This window comes from Leopardus geoffroyi, chromosome D3 (assembly GCF_018350155.1).
Source record: "Leopardus geoffroyi isolate Oge1 chromosome D3, O.geoffroyi_Oge1_pat1.0, whole genome shotgun sequence".
Classification (NCBI taxonomy): Eukaryota; Metazoa; Chordata; class Mammalia; order Carnivora; family Felidae; genus Leopardus; species Leopardus geoffroyi.
In genome coordinates, this window is record NC_059339.1 from 38,496,011 (window position 1) to 38,513,019 (window position 17,009).

At 44.1% G+C, this 17,009-nt stretch overlaps 1 protein-coding gene across 7 annotated transcripts in view; it reads left to right on the forward strand.

The window, feature by feature from the left end:
• EPB41L3 (erythrocyte membrane protein band 4.1 like 3) overlaps positions 1 to 17,009 on the forward strand; it is a 233,368-nt gene that overhangs the window by 85,549 nt on the left and 130,810 nt on the right. Inside the window, exon 1 of one of the 7 annotated variants that reach the window (XM_045458833.1) lies at positions 114 to 135. The exons of 5 other annotated variants lie outside the window; for them this stretch is intronic. The gene's annotated coding sequence lies outside the window, so the exon portion shown is untranslated. Of the gene's footprint in view, positions 1 to 113; positions 136 to 2,545; positions 2,669 to 17,009 lie in introns of those variants that run through there. One more of the 7 variants, XM_045458832.1, reaches the window with a different exon arrangement.

A 17,009-nucleotide genomic window follows, 5' to 3' on the forward strand; every position in this document is an offset into this window, starting at 1 on the left:
AGGGGCGGGGGACCGGGGGCGACACTGCGGCGCCGCCCGGGGCGGGCGGCCGGCCGGCGGGAGGGGCCCTGCGCTCAGCGCGCCGCGGCTTGCGGGCTCGTCCGGGTTGCCTGGCGCGGGCGCGGCGCGGGGCCGGTAAGGTGCGCTCGGCACAAAGCATCCCCGCTCGGGAGCGGGCCGGCCGCTTTTATGTAACTTGTCGCCTTCCTGGAACTGGGGCGGCGTCCCCCGGACGACGGCGGGGGCTGCAACCGGCCCCCTGGGGGAGGAGGAGGGAGCGTCCTAGAGAGGTTGCTTCTGGCCCGGCACCTGCGGCGCCCCCAGCCCCGGCCTGAGCTCCCCTTGCCCCCTGCGTTGGAGCCGGAGCGCGGGGAGGCCGAGGGGCGGGGAGCCGCACTGCTCACCTGGCGCTCGAGGGACTGTGAGCGGCCTCGGGAGGTGTCTGCGAGGGCGGCTTTGCGGCGCGTGGGGGTGGGGAGGCCGGGGCTTCGGACCGCGCGAGTCGTGGTCTCAGCCAGTTCCGGGCGGGTGTTTCCCGGCTCCTGCCGTGGGGGCTCGCTCTCTCGGCTTTCGCCTCTCATCTCGCCCTACTTCTTCCCCTCCCCCTTGTCCCTCTCGGCTCCATCCCCCGCCAAGTTCATGGCTTCTGCAATGCGGTGGGTGTGGTTACCTAGTAAATTGTAACTGGTCCTTTGCAGTGCGAGCAGTCTGTTCTTTCGGGGGGTTTTATACCTACGAATCCAAAGTTTTCTAGGGTTTTCTCCTCCAGTTGCAGCCAGGGTTAAAGTTGGAAAGAGATTGTTGCAGAACAAACAGAATGATAAAGAAAACATGTGGTATTAATTACGTGTGGAGGCTGGGCTGGGAAATCCTGAGAGGGCCAGGCAGTCCAGCTAATGCACTGCTTCCATTACGTGTTTAAGTTGGTGTTTCAGTGTTTTTACATTAGTCTTGCAGTCCTGCAGAATTGCTTTTGCAGATATCCTGCCTGACCTTTTTGGGGGCTCCTTTTAGGCTCTCTGAGGTGGCTAGGTGTACTGGAGGTTCCCTTCGTTAACATTAACATCCCTGGTGGCAGAGTCTTCACTCTTAGTCCTAAAAGCATTCTTTTTAAGTTTTACTCTGATACTGAAAGTCTCAAGGGATCAAACATTATAAAATTACGCTTATACCTGGGAGCCCCGGACCCAGGGCCAATTGCTGCAAATTAAGCAGAGAAGCCCCATTAAGAAACGGGAGCACATCAAGCTTGAGTGAACTCTGGGGAATAGGAGGTGATTTATATCTTGACTGAGAGTTTTTAAGAAATGCATCTTAATTTTGGTTTCAAACTTTAAAAAAAAAAACTTTAGTTGGCGTAACAAAGTTGTGAAAGGAAATAAAGGCTAGATTGAGAAACCCAACTGTAATTGGTTAATTTCACAAAGCACTGATAAAAATGTCTGAATACCAAAGACTTTTATTTGCATTATAATTTTCTGATGGTTTTGAAAAGCAAAATATATCAGATGCACAAGTTACTGCATCAAGTTTCGCTAATCCACTTCAGGCAAAAAATTTTTTGCAAAAAAGGACGTTTTGTGAATGATTTATCAGTAACAAAAAAAAGTAGCCACTTTATTTAATTTGTAATACCCCTTTTAGGTGAAGGATTGAGAAGATACAGGTCAAAAATCAGTGTCTCAGCAAACTGTTTACATTTAATTTTCAAGCCATTTCTTCGTGAATGTGATTTAGGTTAAAGGCAGTTTTTGTCAATTCCTTACAGTGCTTGGACTTTGGCCAGCTTTGAGTTGTGTTGAAACAGAAGACCAGGGATATGGATATATATATATATGTATATGTATATATTTTTTTTTTACTTGATCAGAAGCTAATTTATACATACGTTGGTTTTTTAAAATTGTTTGGTCAAATGCACTAGGGGCTGCCCCGATGGAAGAGGGGCAAGGCTTTGTATATCGAGAGATGTGATATTGTCATTATCTTGTGAATCTTTTCTGGATTTACTATATGTGGGGTTAAAATATGAGAGGAACTTTTTGTCCAGGGTATTGTCTTACATGTTGTAATATACATATTCATCTTCTGCTTTAAAAAAGTCTTAAAATTCACAAATTAGAATTCATGTCCTCTCCATGAAGAGAGAGGCTGAAAAATATACATGTTTCTCTTCTGTGAGAATTTGACTCTAATGAAGAGAGAGGCTTCTGATTTCGACTGCCCTGATCCTCTTTAATTCCCATAGTGTCTTCCAAGTTTCCAACTACAGTTTCCCCCGCTGAATGTCAGCTTTATTATGGAAGATAGACTTACTATTGAAAACCACGAATCAAATTCATCTTTAGCACGACTTCCTTTTAGAGAGATCTTGGGTGGTACAGTTGCTACATCTTTCAAAAGGCGGGCTAGCTGCTAATTTGTTGGGAATTCATCAGACACTCCTGAGGGTTCTGCTGTCATTTGCCTTGGCTGCAAAGAATTGTGTGCTCAGAAGGGAGAACTGGAGCAGTGAAGTCATTGCCCTGCCTGGTGTTGTGACATCACTATGGCTCAAAGGAAACAAGGGTGGGGCAGGCAAAACCAGACGGTCTGAAGCATCTTGCTGCCTTTAACTTTGCCTGATAAATGAATGAGACTCCTTTCTCAAGTTGAACTGCGCCATAAGGTATTGTGAATTCAAGGCTGTGTAGGAAAGTATGTTCCATAGATCAAAGAAGAAGAGGTTTTTTTGTGAAATAGTAGAACCCATTGAGTATTCCTTTTATGGGGGAAAGTACTGTAATCTTTAAAAAGGGTCATTTCAAAAATTATCTAGAGAGCAAGAATAATGAGTCTATATAATTATGTTTATGCACAGAGCCAATATATCTATTTTTTTTTTTTTTTTGCTATTCTTTGTACTAAAAGAGCATTCTTATTCTTGCTAAATTTTTGGTTTAGGTAATTAGCGTTGTGTTTTAAAAGTAGCTGTGGTCTATAAAGATAGTGTATTTTCTGGGTAGGCAGTATTCTGATTTATTTTTAAGTGATGTGATTGCAATTGGCAACTGGCAACGATGGAAAAAGCTAGAGATTTCACAAGCTTGCAAGATATCTGCAGTGATTTGGGGTAGTTGATTTCCATTTAAAGTTTTGTTTGGCAAATTATTTTATAATTTAACATTTTAATTCTAACTTAGATTTCTGGTGCACAGATGATCACAGACACATTTCACCCAAATTAGTATTGAATAAATTATAAGCAGAAGTCTGAAATTCTGAAGCTGTAAAGTACATTTCGTGTTTTGATTGCTGAATGCAGTGTGGCGTGAGCATGAAGAAGTGAAGACCTATAGAATGGCTGCAGACCTTCATTGTCTTTTTTTCTGCCTCCCTGGTTGACTGTCGTGTTTTTCATGTGAGTGTATTATGCCTGTGGAGGCCCTGGGCAGTTCTTAACTGGGTAGCTATTCCAGAGCACATTTCCAAAGCAAGGGGTGGGGGTGGGGGGGGGGGAGGGAAGCTGGAAATGGGAAGAATAACACAAGTAGAGAAGTTGAAATTAGATACCAGGACTGCAGATCACTTGGTGGAAATGTCTTTGGTATTGCATTTTTAGACCCCGTGGTGATTGGTTAAATTGCACACTTTAGAATGGTAAGCTTCTATTAGCACCAAACCTCTAATTCTTTTGTAATTTGCAGTAGGGAGAAAAAGCTGACAACTTAATTTTTAGATTGCTGACATTTTGATATGCTGTTCTTGTAGCCCTTCCTTACAGACTTAAAAAAAGGAAAGAAGCAGCAGAAAGGTCTGAATTGGACCTAGGAAAAAATGCAGTATGTAACCTGCTTCGTGCGTTTGTTTTTTCTCTCCAGTTTTACTTGAGTGAGCGAGTGCCTGATGTGAGTAGGATCTTCTTTTTCTTGGAGCTTCCTCCCCAAACCAAGTACAGGTCTAAACACTTATAGCATTGAGTAAATACTCTTGGACTTAAATGAAAAATGAGGCCACTTGTGACTTCTGCCTCCCTAGAAAAAACATTTGAAAAGGCTTCAAAAGCACTGCTGCTTTATTTAAAAATGAGAATTATCGGGCCTGTGTGTGCAGTCATTATTTTTCGTGGCATGATCCTTTTCATAACAAGCTTGCTATTCTGCCCATAGCTTGAATGAGGTAGGATCTGGAGGTTTTCCCCTATCAGAGAAGAGAATACTGCAGGTACCAAGAGAAAAAAAGAATGGCTTCTTTAAACGGAAGATCTGCAGGCGGCCTGCTTCCTCTCCTGCCAGCTCTAATTGGTGTCATGCAGGACATCAGTATGGAGGGAATTCTCAGAAGACAAGGAGAGGGATCTCTCTGAGTGAAGTGTGGCAAAAGCTGAAAATGGATTAGGGCTGGGGGACGATCTTGATCCTGACGTCGGACTAAAACAGAGAAACGATTTTTCTGTTGTAGATCTCTCCTCTGCGGTCATTTTTGTACATAGCGTTTACATTGTCAAACAGGGAGTTTCTGTGTATTTCTGCGAGCCCCAAACTTCGTCATTTCTGGGACAAACTTCTATTTTGGCGTTTTGATGTGTCTGAAATGGGGATGTGACTTAACAGTTATCCTCAGCCATGTGGCAACTTACTTCAGTGATTGGAGCCTGCATCAGAAATTGGAGATTGGAGGTCAGCTGATTGGAAGAAAATCTCGGAGGAGTAATGGCCCTGGGAAGAAATAGTGCCTCACCAATGATACGTAGGAGATGGCTGTGGAAAAGCACAGACCACAGTAACTGAGCCGGCCTGCCATTCAAAGGAGTTGGAAATCTGACCCAGTAAAGAATTTGTAGGAATACCTTGGCCAGATGATTCTGTTTCTATGTACTTATTTATGCAAAGAATACCTAAATATTCTAAGAGTTCTTATTTAAATAACTTAAATGAGAATTCCAACGTGTGAGTCACAGCTCGATTGGTGGAGTGCTGTATAATGTGATCTCTTGCAACGAAGGAGCTCCTGAATTTTACAGAAGCTGGTTTGTCACTTCGCTATGCAAAATTTTTTAAATGCTTTATAGTGCTCAGTGCTTATTGATGTGGCTCATTCTGTGGTATTAGCATTATGTTTCTTATGTGTATCCCTTTATAGGAAACCTCTATCGAATGATCTTCATCTTCTGTTTCGGTCCTTGGAAGATGGTCGGACGTTGATTGAGATTTGTCATTGCGAAGACATTCCTGATTAGGACACTCCAGAAGTCAACAGGCCTAAATTTAGCTGGAGTGTGGCTTTTACACTAGGGAGTAGTAGGAGACAAGTTGAAGGAGGAAGAGTGGGGCCTGATCGTGGAAGGTTTTTAGATACGCGGCTAAAGAATATTTTGGGCTTTACTGGATAGTGGGGAGCCCATGAGGGAAGTTGAGTAGGGAAGAAGAGTGTTTGGCTGGTGATGAATGTAAGGATATATTGGAAGAATAGGAGTCTGGAGATAAATGGTCTTGTGTTAATGGCCTGATCCAGAATTTTTCCGAAATGCATGGTAAGGATTTCTCTCCTCAGTGATTGATATTTTGGCAACTCCATATATTTTTTTGTGGTCACATTTAATCGAAGATCAGTGGCCCACTTTGGGGCTGTTTAGAGTGGAAATTAGATCTATGGAAGATGGGAAGATTTTCATGCTGCTTATTTATCCTTCCAATTAAAATACCTTTGTTATTTTAAAGGTTTTGTTATTGAGATTTTAAAAATAGTGCTTAAAATGGCTTCGAATATATTCTAAAATCCTGAAAAAGAGAAAAAAAAATCTCATCCTCTAAAGACAGCTGCTTTTAATATTTTGGGCAAACACGCTTCTGAAGCTATCTCTTGGAATGAATAATATGCTGTAGTGGGTCCCGGAATTGGACAGACTTGAGTTGGGTTCCCAGTCTCGCCGTTTGATGGTTCTGTGACCCGGGTCAGGTCTCCCCTTGGAGTCTGTTTCCTAATTTCTAAAATGGTCTTAATGCTTACATCTCCAGGATATGAGTATTAACTGATAGAACACATGCTAAGCACGACTCATAGTCACTGATACATAAGTGCTTAGTAAATAGCAGTAGCTTTATTTTGTGTATGTATGGATTCAGATGGGTACATGATATTTTACAAGAATAGATTTCTAGCTTACACATTAATATGTAACCATTTTCTTTTTTATGTAACAGTATGTCCTGGGAAGCTCTCTCCTGTATACAAATCTATATCTATGTCGTTATTTTTAATGGGAGATAATAATTTTCTTTGGGTCCTATGCAGTAAGGTGAAGGATCATTACCTTAATGATAGTGGTTATTTGAAGTCTTGTCATCCAGCCCCTCCTCCTCCTGCTGTTGCCTGTACTTTTCATCATTTGTCTTGTAGCACACACATCAGAGGGCTGCAGTAAAAACAGGACACTTAAGCAAAATTAAAATCTCGAATGGCAGTTGTGTACATCTCAGGGTTGTGTGTGCATATTTAGTTCTACTAAAACAGTCGGACTTTAGCCATATGTTTCTTTGTCACAGACGGGGAGTCTGGAGTTCTCTCTTGTCCAGCAAGAGAGTGGATGCGGAAGTGAATACGAGAGAGGCAAATGTCCGGGAGGAGACAAGAGCCCCAAACGGGTTTCATTTCTGTATTTATTGACTGCTCAAGATCTTACACACGTGGTGAACGTGAAGGAAACAATCAGACCGTAATCGTTCACTTGTGTATAAGAAGCGAAGGGTCTCGGGGGCAAATGGAGTTTGCGATCAAGGCACGTTGGCACCAGATGGAAAGTTAATTCCTGCAGGTGGTAGAACAAGTTAACTTGTGATCCCACTTCAGTATCTCACTAGCCAACCGGGGGCCCTCTCGCCCTGTGGCGGCGGCTTTCCATCCTAAGCTTTTTTCTAACCCATCTATGTAAGCAGGGCCCATTTCCCCACATTTCTTGATTTCTTTTCACCTGTAATGTGTAGTCTGTTCACAGCGATCTCCCACCAGCACAGCTTAACCTTTAGGTCCCAGGGACCCACGGTCTCCCCACATGCATTCTGGCACATTCCAACAGGCAGCAGACACCACAGCCTGTAACTGAACTAGACTCTGAGTTCAGAGTCTAGACACTTGAGAGTCTGGGAGAGTCTAGGAGGTGTGGTGGGGGCATTGGGCTTCCAGAGACAGCCTTGTTCTGACGTCTGAACCCTCCCTTTGTCTTCAGCATTGAGGGTTAACAAATGTCAGACTCGGTTCACGGATTTCATGCAGGTGCTCCAGGGATGTGGGCCACTCTGTTGTTTTATAGACTAGCCCATGTTTTTGACCCATCTTAGGTTTACTTGAAATCCATCTGGTTTTCCCTACATTCATGTGGCTGAGGCAAATAGCTTTATGGTCTCAAGATGGCGCTAACTGGAAGGGTGCCCCTAGACTTCTACTAGGTTGCCATTGTGGAGTCTGAGCTTGAGGATGGCCTGGAAGTTGCTTTGTGATTTGTATCTGGAGTTACATCGTGGAGGGAGAATTCTAGATTTTTGTTTACTTCATGCCATTATTTTGTGCTAATAGGTGCTGACTTTTATGAACTTGAGCTTAAAAGGAATACTGTTAGTGGACAGAGCATGGGGTTGGAAAAAGTATAGAACTGACTGGTTTGCTCAAGGCATTTGGAAAGCTCTTCCCCTTAAATCCTGAAATCGAGGTAGCAGTAATTCATGGGGAGGAGCTATGTTGTAGAATAAAATACAGTGAGCTGGAGTAGATATGGGTCGAAACATCTGCTCACCTTCAGTTAAGTAACTTTGAGCAGGTTACTTCATTTCTCTGGACAATGTTTCCCAGCTGTGAAATGGCAGTGATCATGCCAACCAGAAGGTTGAAATGAGATCTATATATCCCAAGACCTCTAGAGCCATGTGCCATGAGAGTAGGCACATAGTAAACATTTTGCCATTTAAGCTACTTTGTTGTTTGCCTACTTTGCTTGTTCCTAGAGACCTGTTAGGAATTGTGAGCCTCCAAAGCGAAATCTGCAAGAGGAGTATGGAATTTGGGGAACATTCCACCTCAAACTCCATAATCCTAAAAGATGACCCTCAATGAGGCTATAGACTTTTGTCAAATTTGCAACTCCAAATGACAGCTGTAGGGGTTTGCAAGGAATTAGCCACGGTGGCTTTCAAATTTTCATGTGTAACAGAACTAGTGGGGGATTTGTTAAAAAGCAATTTCTAGGGATCTGTCCATAGTTCTCACTCAGTAGATCTGGAGCTGGGTCCAGGCATCTGTATGTCCCAACGGGTGCTTCAGTGGATATTAATTCTGTGACCCCTGGACTGCATTTTGTGATTGCTATCTTACAGAATCTTTCTCGACAACTTTCTAGTTTATTGGCTTTTTTTCTAAATTTTTTTTTTCAACGTTTATTTTATTTTTTTTGGGACAGAGAGAGACAGAGCATGAACGGGGGGGGGGGGGGGCAGAGAGAGAGGGAGACACAGAATCGGAAACAGGCTCCAGGCTCTGAGCCATCAGCCCAGAGCCCGACGCGGGGCTCGAACTCACGGACCGCGAGATCGTGACCTGGCTGAAGTCGGACGCCCAACCGACTGCGCCACCCAGGCGCCCCTATTGGCTTTTTTTCTAGTGAATATGTAATCTGGAAAGGGAATGCACTAAATAGTACTAACGTTTGAGAGAATGCTCTGCATAGAGAGCCCTGCCTCGTTTTCACTGTGGCTGGTCTACCGCTTAATCCCTCTTGTGGCCCTAGGAAATTAATTTACAAGACTAAGGAAGTTAGGATTAAAGGTTAGTTTTCTTATCTGTTCAAACAGGATGATGGTAGTTCTGTAGCATAAATGTCGGGAATATTAACTGAGTAAGTAAAAATACGTGGCTCAGTATGTCTTCGGTTGGGTTAATTTTCTTTCTTTTAAAATAGAGTATAATCAGTGGAGAAGATTGCTTCCATGAGTAAAGGTGATTCTATTGATCCAAATCATACTTAGCTATTTGGGTTTTATAGATATTTTTAAGCTGCTATGAAGTTCTTCTATATGTGAAAATTAAAAGCTTTGTGTGTGCAAATGTTACGATTTTTAGTGGTATCATATAAATGGTAAATGGCCCGATTACATAATGATGCATGTTAATTAGCACTATTTTTCTATATTCCTGTCCAAGAAGGACATACTTTTCACTTCTCTATGTACAGAGGCAAGCAACAAAAGGCAGTTGTGTTTCATACTTAAGTTACCTCAGTTTCTCAGGATCTAAAGATGAATTCCAGAGGGAGTTTCCAGACCTTGGAGCTATAGTTACAGTGCAGCTTGAAGGGTCTTAAGGAGCTTTCCTGACAGCATGGCTCTTGGTATAGAGAGGCAGCAAGTGAGATGAGTTGTTTAACCATCTTCAGACATTGACTTTTCTCCCTCTCATCGCTATGTCTCCAGATGTCACCAAACTTGCATCTTGGAACCACCTGTAAGAGTGCCTGAACAATGAGATCACATATGGGAAGGGTAAAGGCTGGCATATACAGATATCAGTAAATTAAATTTCATAATCTCTTTTTCTGCTTAATTTCCAGTGAACTGTTCCTCTGAAACATTTACTAGTTTTACCAGCTCACCATCATACCTGTTATTTCCACATGCTCTTATTTAAGAGTTGGCTTTCAACCTCGTGATCTCCTTGCCCGCGACTGCCTCTGGCTAGACTCGTAAACCACCTTCTGTGGACTTCTAGCGTACCAAAGAGTCCGTGTTGCTGGTCAGATCAAACACAGCCCCCTGAACGAGCCCCTCCACTCTGCCCTCGGCAGCTTTCCACGCTCTCTGTCCCAATGAATATTTTAACTGTCCTCCACGGTGAATCCAGGTCTTCTCCACCCGGGCCAGCTTCTGTCCCAACTATTCCTTCTCCAGATGACTCTGGTTCCAGTGTCTGGCAGCCTAAAGAAAGAAGCAAAACAAACCAGCCCCGTCTTTTGACTCCGCTTCCTCCTCCAGCTTATTGCCCGTGTTTCTTTTCAGCTGCTTGGCGGTGAGCCAGACTTCTTTGAAATTATGATTTGTCCAAGCAGGATGCTCATTTGGCAACAGTGGTAGTTAATTTTAAGACTCCCTCTAACGTATACCAAAATACACATCTAGACTCCAAAGACCGGTGATAGGCGCCAAAACGTGGCACTTTGAGCCTTTGTAAAGTTTTGCTCCTTTATTCGTTTGTTTACTCCACAGATACTTACGGAAGGCTCCTTATGAACCTGGTACCTTGCCTGGTGCTAGGATTACAGCACTGAACAGGACAGAGCAGACCTATGCTTTCCTGTTCGCCCTGGATTTTAAGCAGGGGGACAGGCAATCAGCAAATAAGTGTGGTTACAGAGAATGATGAATGCTCTGAAGCAGGACCAGATCACAGACTGTGGGTGTAGAGGACTACTTGAGATACTATCATGTGGGGACTTTTAACATTATACAAAGTCCTTTCTGTTCGCATCCCTTCTCTGTGGGTGCGACGCCAATTCTTCGTTGTTAGGTGGCCCGGGGGCAGGAACCGCATCTGTAATCATCCTGTGTCATTTCATTCAGCCATGTCAGTGCTGAATTAATAGCTTTCACTCTTGTCACGCCTTTCCTGTGCCTACCTTTCCGGTGCTGTTATTTTGACTTTGAATGCACATTCTCTTCTTTCTCGTTTAGTTTCTTCTCGTGTCCCACTCAGGTGTCGACCAACTGAAACTAATGATGCTTGTTACTTAAGTTTGAGTTCGACATTTTATAATCTTAAAGAACGACCCCCAAATCGTAAAAGCTTTTGCGCGTACAAAACCTACATCTGCCTCTGAGCCTAACCCACTTTCAGCTGCCCCTTTGCTGAGTTCTGACTGCAACTCTGGTTAACGGGATCCAGAACCTTGGCCGTGTCCCAACTCATTCATGTTCTGAAGTATCTCACGGGTATACACGGCAGACATTCCAAAGGCTTGTGTTTATGTGCAACTTGGCTAAAAGAAGCCCCTGAACCTCTCTGAGCAAGAGCTCTAAATTTACAGTAACCTCTTCCTTCTTCCCATAGAATTATGATGACGAGGTGTGTAATTGATGTGAAAGCACTCTTCCAGCTGCGAGGATGCATACGATAATAATCAACAGTCTTGGTAGGGAGTTAGGATGGCAAACGTTAGGGGAAGGAACACGTTTGACTTCTTTCCTGCTCTGCTCCCACAGTTCTGTGCCTTCACTTGCTCTGCTCACAGTGGAATGTATGCCGAGTACTCACTAAAGGCCAGCACCGTGCAGGTGTCAGCAATAGAGCAGGAGGAAAACGAACAGCAGTACTGACTCTCCTGGGGCTGCCTGTCCCCCAGGGCACAGAGATAAGTAATTGCCTGCTTGGCAGTTCCCATCCGCCATGACTGGTGCGTAGTAGGGGAATTGGGGCACTAAATGAGACAAAGGAACCTCACCTATGCAGACTTGGGTGTGTGGTCCTGGAAGGAGAGGACAAGATGTCAGACCTAAGACCTGAGCACCGTGACCTAGCGTGGGCGTGTGACAGAAACAAGGGAGGGCTGTCAGGGTCTAGGGTAGGCTAGGAGGGGGTGTTTGAGGTGACTGGGAATCCTGTACAAAAGCCGAGAGGAAAGAGGGAGCTGAGTCACTTCAGGGAATTGAAGGAACTTGCCTCTGGCTAAGAAGCAGGATGGGATCCAGGGATAGTAGGGAGAAGATAAGATGAGCTTTGGAGGCCGCTAGGGTCAGCGTTCAGGGCCCCATGAGCCATCACCTGGTGGCTGGTATGGAGGCAGTTGCCCTGTTGGAGGATGTGGTCAAATGTGATTTTCAGAAAAGTTACTTTGGCTCTCGTAGTAACCTGGGGAATTTACTTTTTAGGGGACGACGTATCAGTTGTAGTTAAAATTACTGTTTTTGAGGGGCGCCTGGGTGGCGCAGTCGGTTAAGGGTCCGACTTCAGCCAGGTCACGATCTCGCGGTCAGTGAGTTCAAGCCCCGCGTCAGGCTCTAGGCTGATGGCTCAGAGCCTGGAGCCTGTTTCCGATTCTGTGTCTCCCTCTCTCTCTGCCCCTCCCCCGTTCATGCTCTGTCTCTCTCTGTCCCAAAAATGAATGAACGTTGAAAAAAAAAAATTAAAAAAAAAAATTACTGTTTTTGAGTCATTTGAGTGAACAAATGAATCAATAAACTTAAGTCCTGACTGCACAGCAGTCTAGATTCATAACTTTGGGAAATACTTAGCCTTAAAAATTTCACTTCGGTTTTCTATAAACTAGGAATAATCACACTTCACAATAAATCAGCCCTTCCAGGAACCCTGTAAGTCCTTTACACGTAGTAAGTACTCACCGCCCAGGGAAGAATTCAGGGTAGTTTGAAGTAAGGACATGGTCCTGGAAATGGAGGGAGGTGAGTCACTCGGGGAAAGTGTTGAGGAGGTGGGACTTAGGAGGTGGAATTGGGACGCTAGGTGATGCATCAGATTGGGGAGGTGGGGGAGAGGGGAGTGGCCCCACTTACTGCTCCTGAGCTTACATCCACCAGGGGGAGCCCTGGGGTGATGGTGGGGTAGGTGACGGTGGCACAGTCGTCAGGAGTTGGGCCCAAGGGTCCTGTGGGACCTCCAGGAAGAGATGTCCAGGAGCCTTTACACAGGAGTCTGCCCACTGGAGAGGTCCAGCTTCAGGGTCAAGACTCGGAGTCATTAAAATAGGAAGGTCATTAAAGCTGGGGAAGATGAGTGCAGTATCCTACAGAGAGGACGTCGGGGAAATGTGTTTCAGGAAGGAGTGGTGTCCCGGGCTCCTGAGTACCCAGGAGATCCTGTTCCAGAAACAATTTTGCATTTAGTGGCCTCGAGGCTGGCCAGCTCTCAGTCAGGAGCCCAGAGAGGTGCCCATTTCCCTGCTCTCATTTCTCTCCCCGTCCCAGGGCGTCCAAGGGGTGGGGTGGACTGCAGTGGGTTCAGGAGAAGAGAAAAGTAAGGAAGTAGGAGAAGCACACACAGTTGCAGGGCTGGGTTAGCTGGGTGCTCATAGAAAGACTGGAAGCATGGGCTATGAGGTATGAGACACCCTATGAATTTCTGTCCACAGTGTTTTATTATTCTTTTTAAAGAAGTATATTGAGAAGCAAAGGTGACATTGCTAAAAATACCACCTATGTAGAGAAGGGGCTGTATTTAAAATTGTGACAGGCAGCTTACTTTAAAGCACTGAGCATAGATTTGCCGTATTTTCTTTTATACAGCCCTATTCTGTAGACCGTGAAAGGTTCTAATTTGAGAAAAGTGCCAGAAAAGTGATGACGGCCTTTTCATTCCCTTCATTCGCCCCCTTTTCTCCTCGTGATAACAAATGATTCTACGAGGGGTAAAATATTCTTGATCCTAGCTGAACAGAAGTGCTGCCTTTTACTCAAAGGTGAATGATGGGGCGCCTGGGTGGCGCAGTCGGTTGAGCATCCGACTTCAGCCAGGTCACGATCTCGCGGTCCGTGAGTTCGAGCCCCGCGTCAGGCTCTGGGCTGATGGCTCAGAGCCTGGAGCCTGTTTCCGATTCTGTGTCTCCCTCTCTCTCTGCCCCTCCCCCGTTCATGCTCTGTCTCTCTCTGTCCCAAAAATAAATAAACATTGGAAAAAAAAAAAAATTTAAAGGTGAATGTCAAGACGACCCACAGATGGTGAAGGAACCCGAGGATGCTGGGGTAGGGTTGAGGACTCTTTTCTGAAAACAGTGCAAAATATTTCGGATCCGCAGAAAGGTTGAGGAATAATATGGTGACCCCCTGTGTACCCACCGTGCAGCTTAAGAAGTAGAACAGAAGTGCTGGATCTTGCCAAGCTCTCCTTCACAGTTGTGCCTTCCTCCCTCCCCTGAGAGGCCATTTTTCTGGATCTGTGTTTAGCCTAATGCTAACCGTTCTTTAGTCCTTTCCACTTATGATTTATAGTATCACCAAATTACTTGTGGTACTGTTTTTAATGTTTAAGAAACAAATGATGTGCTGTATATATCCTTTAGCAGCTTGCTTTTGTCAGTCAGCGTTGCGTTGTGTTCGTGCACCTTGACATCTGTCGTATTCTACGGTGTATTTCTTGGTGGGGATCAGATGCGTTAGCCAGTGTTCGTGGCTTCCTTACTCATCCTGGAACAGGGTCATGCTTCCACCTCAGAGATGTGGTACTTGCTGTCCCCTCAGCCTGGAACATTCTCCAGCAGCATAGTTACCCAGCTTGCTTCTGGCACGTAAGCCCCCCACCACCTCGTGTTCCATCCAACACTACCTGTTCCCTTCCTTGCTGACATTTCTTTATATTAAACATATTTTACTTATTTATGTTTCTCGTGCATCTGCCCCACCCAGAGAATATCAGCTTCGTGAGGACAGGCCTCCTAGCTGTCTTGTTCACTGACATAAACCCCAGCTCTTAGAACAGTGCTGAGCACGTAACACGTGCCCAGGACATATTTAAATGAAGGAGTTGTTTAAAATATGATGTGAGACCATCTCATGAATTTATGAAGGAGAAGTCAAAGTCAATCTTTAACATTTAGCGGCTCTGGTTTAGTTACAAGTGATTTTAACTTTAAATTGTAAGTATAACCTTAAAAAAGTGAGATCGTCTGATGAGAAAACATGCCCGTATGGCCTGCGGGATGATTCTTGGGATGTAAAAGAATTGGTATGTGTGCCAGATCAAGACATACGTCACTGAGCAGTGTCATGCTTCCAGAGTGACAGTTGGGTTCCAGTCATTTTCGATTAACTTGGACTTGGTATTCTTGATGCTCGTTAGAATGTCGTAATTTACCCCCTCCTTAAGAATTAGCACTTGCGCGTTGTCAGTACCTTCCCAGACATACCATCTGGCCTGCCCCCTTTTTCCCCTTCCAATTTTAGCACAGTCTAAGGTAAACAGCTTTTTTTTTTTCCTTGTCAATGAATATTCCATTGTCTTGTAATTTAGAAAATCATTTGTACATCTCTCATGTTCCCTCTTTGTGCTGGGAAAATCAAGGTGCAGTTGGTTTTTAATTCTGAGCTCTTCCAGGAAATATCAAGTAGATAAGTGAGGTTTTGATTAGGCATGCATTCTAATGAAAGCAAACTGAATGATAATTTTTCATTTGGAATACAGTAGGAGGTAGAAAGGTATAAAGCTATTTGTATTTTCACAGCTGGCAAAATCAGCCACAACGTAAAGAATTTCTTATCCAAAAGAAAGTTCTCATTACTGCCTGATTTCTGTTTCTTTATAGGAAATTTAATTGTTCTCTAAATCTAAGTATCGTGTCTAGAGCACAGGAGGGCGGCAATCCGGAATTTCTTTCTGTCTAGGTCCAGATACTCGGCATCAGTGAAGTGGAATGGGCTCTCTTCGTTCTTCAGTTTGTTTTCAATTACAGTTGACCTTTGAACAACACCGGTGTGAACGCAGGTCTACTTCGTGTGGATTTTTTTTCGGATAAATATAGTACAGTGTGTTCTGATTTTCTTAATATTTTCTTCTCTCTAGCTTTATTATAGGAATACAGTGCATAATATGTATTACAGAATCGTGTTAAATCACTGTTTGTTATTGGTAGGGCTTCAGTCAACAGTAGGCTATTAGAACCAAAAGTTATTCACAGATATCCAGCTGTAGGGGGTGGATAACCCTCATGTTGTTCAAGGACAAACTGCATATTCCTTTCTTCTTGATGCCAAGAGTGACTTATTCCTTCACGAGGCTCTGAGATTAGTGTGAGTTGAGCATATCCGGTTGATAAAGGACGGCTGACTGACAAGATGCCAAATTAGATATTCTGACAACTGATGATGTGGGAGTCCCACACCCCCCATAACCGTTCCTCATGAAGTTCTTCAGCTGATGGCCCACAGGATTAGGTTTGCCCAAGACATCCAAGTGTTCCACCCCTTAGGGTCCATCTGCGGTTGGCTTCACAGAGTCTAGGATGCCTGATGGCCACCGCGACTCCATTTGAAGCCATTATTCTTCAGTGTGGGCGTTAGTCAGGATTCCGTCTCAGGCCCGGGTCAGCAAAGCTGGTGTTTTGAATTCTCTTTAAAGAGACTGTGCGGACATAGATCATTGCTTTTCTGGCTTTCTCGTGAAATGGAATTGTCTGGTGAAACAGTCCTGTTTCTTGGTGTTCTTTTATCTGATACTGAAAGGAAGATGAAGTTGAAAACATAATACTAGCATCATTATGATCCTCATAAGCCTTAAATATGCATCGACCATTTCTCCTATAGAAAGTATCTTTTTTGGAAGAGGTAACTAGAGACACTGACTGCAACGATTTTAATGCATCTGCCTGATAGAGAAGTTGATTGAGTGGTAAAGATGTCAATTTAGGTATTCCTTAATCATGCAAGATTGAGAAGGCCTGTGTGCTTGCAGATCATTCTCACACTTTGAAGTTCTGAGAAAATGTGAATCTTCGTGTTTTGTATTGTATATGTAATACCTATATAATAATCGTACATAAGTATTGTGGCTATAATATATTTATATGTGTTATAATTAGTGCGGGAGTTTGGGATCAGATTTGTGACAGGCAGTTCATTGTCTCTATATATCATACAACGTGTATGTTTAGTCCCAGCTCAGTCACTTGTTTCTAACAGTGCAGTCAGGAGCAAGTTCTTGAGTTTCTTTAACTATTTATTTATTTATTTAATTTTTGAGAGAGAGAGAGAGCGAGCGAGCACATGATCAGGGGAGCGACAGAAGAGAGAAAGGGAAACAGGATCCGAAGTAGGCTCTGGCTGACAGCAGAGAGCCCGATGCGGGGCTTGAATTCACAAACAGTAAGATCATGACCTGAGCAGAAGTCGGATGCTCAACTGACTGAGCCACCCAGGCGCCCTCTTGAGAGTTTCTTTACCACGGTTTCTTCACCTGCAAAGTGTGAATGGTAATACTAGCCTTGGGTTTATGTGACATTTATGCGCATGTGCATATCCAAAACGGGAATTGTAGTAAAGCTGGCCTGA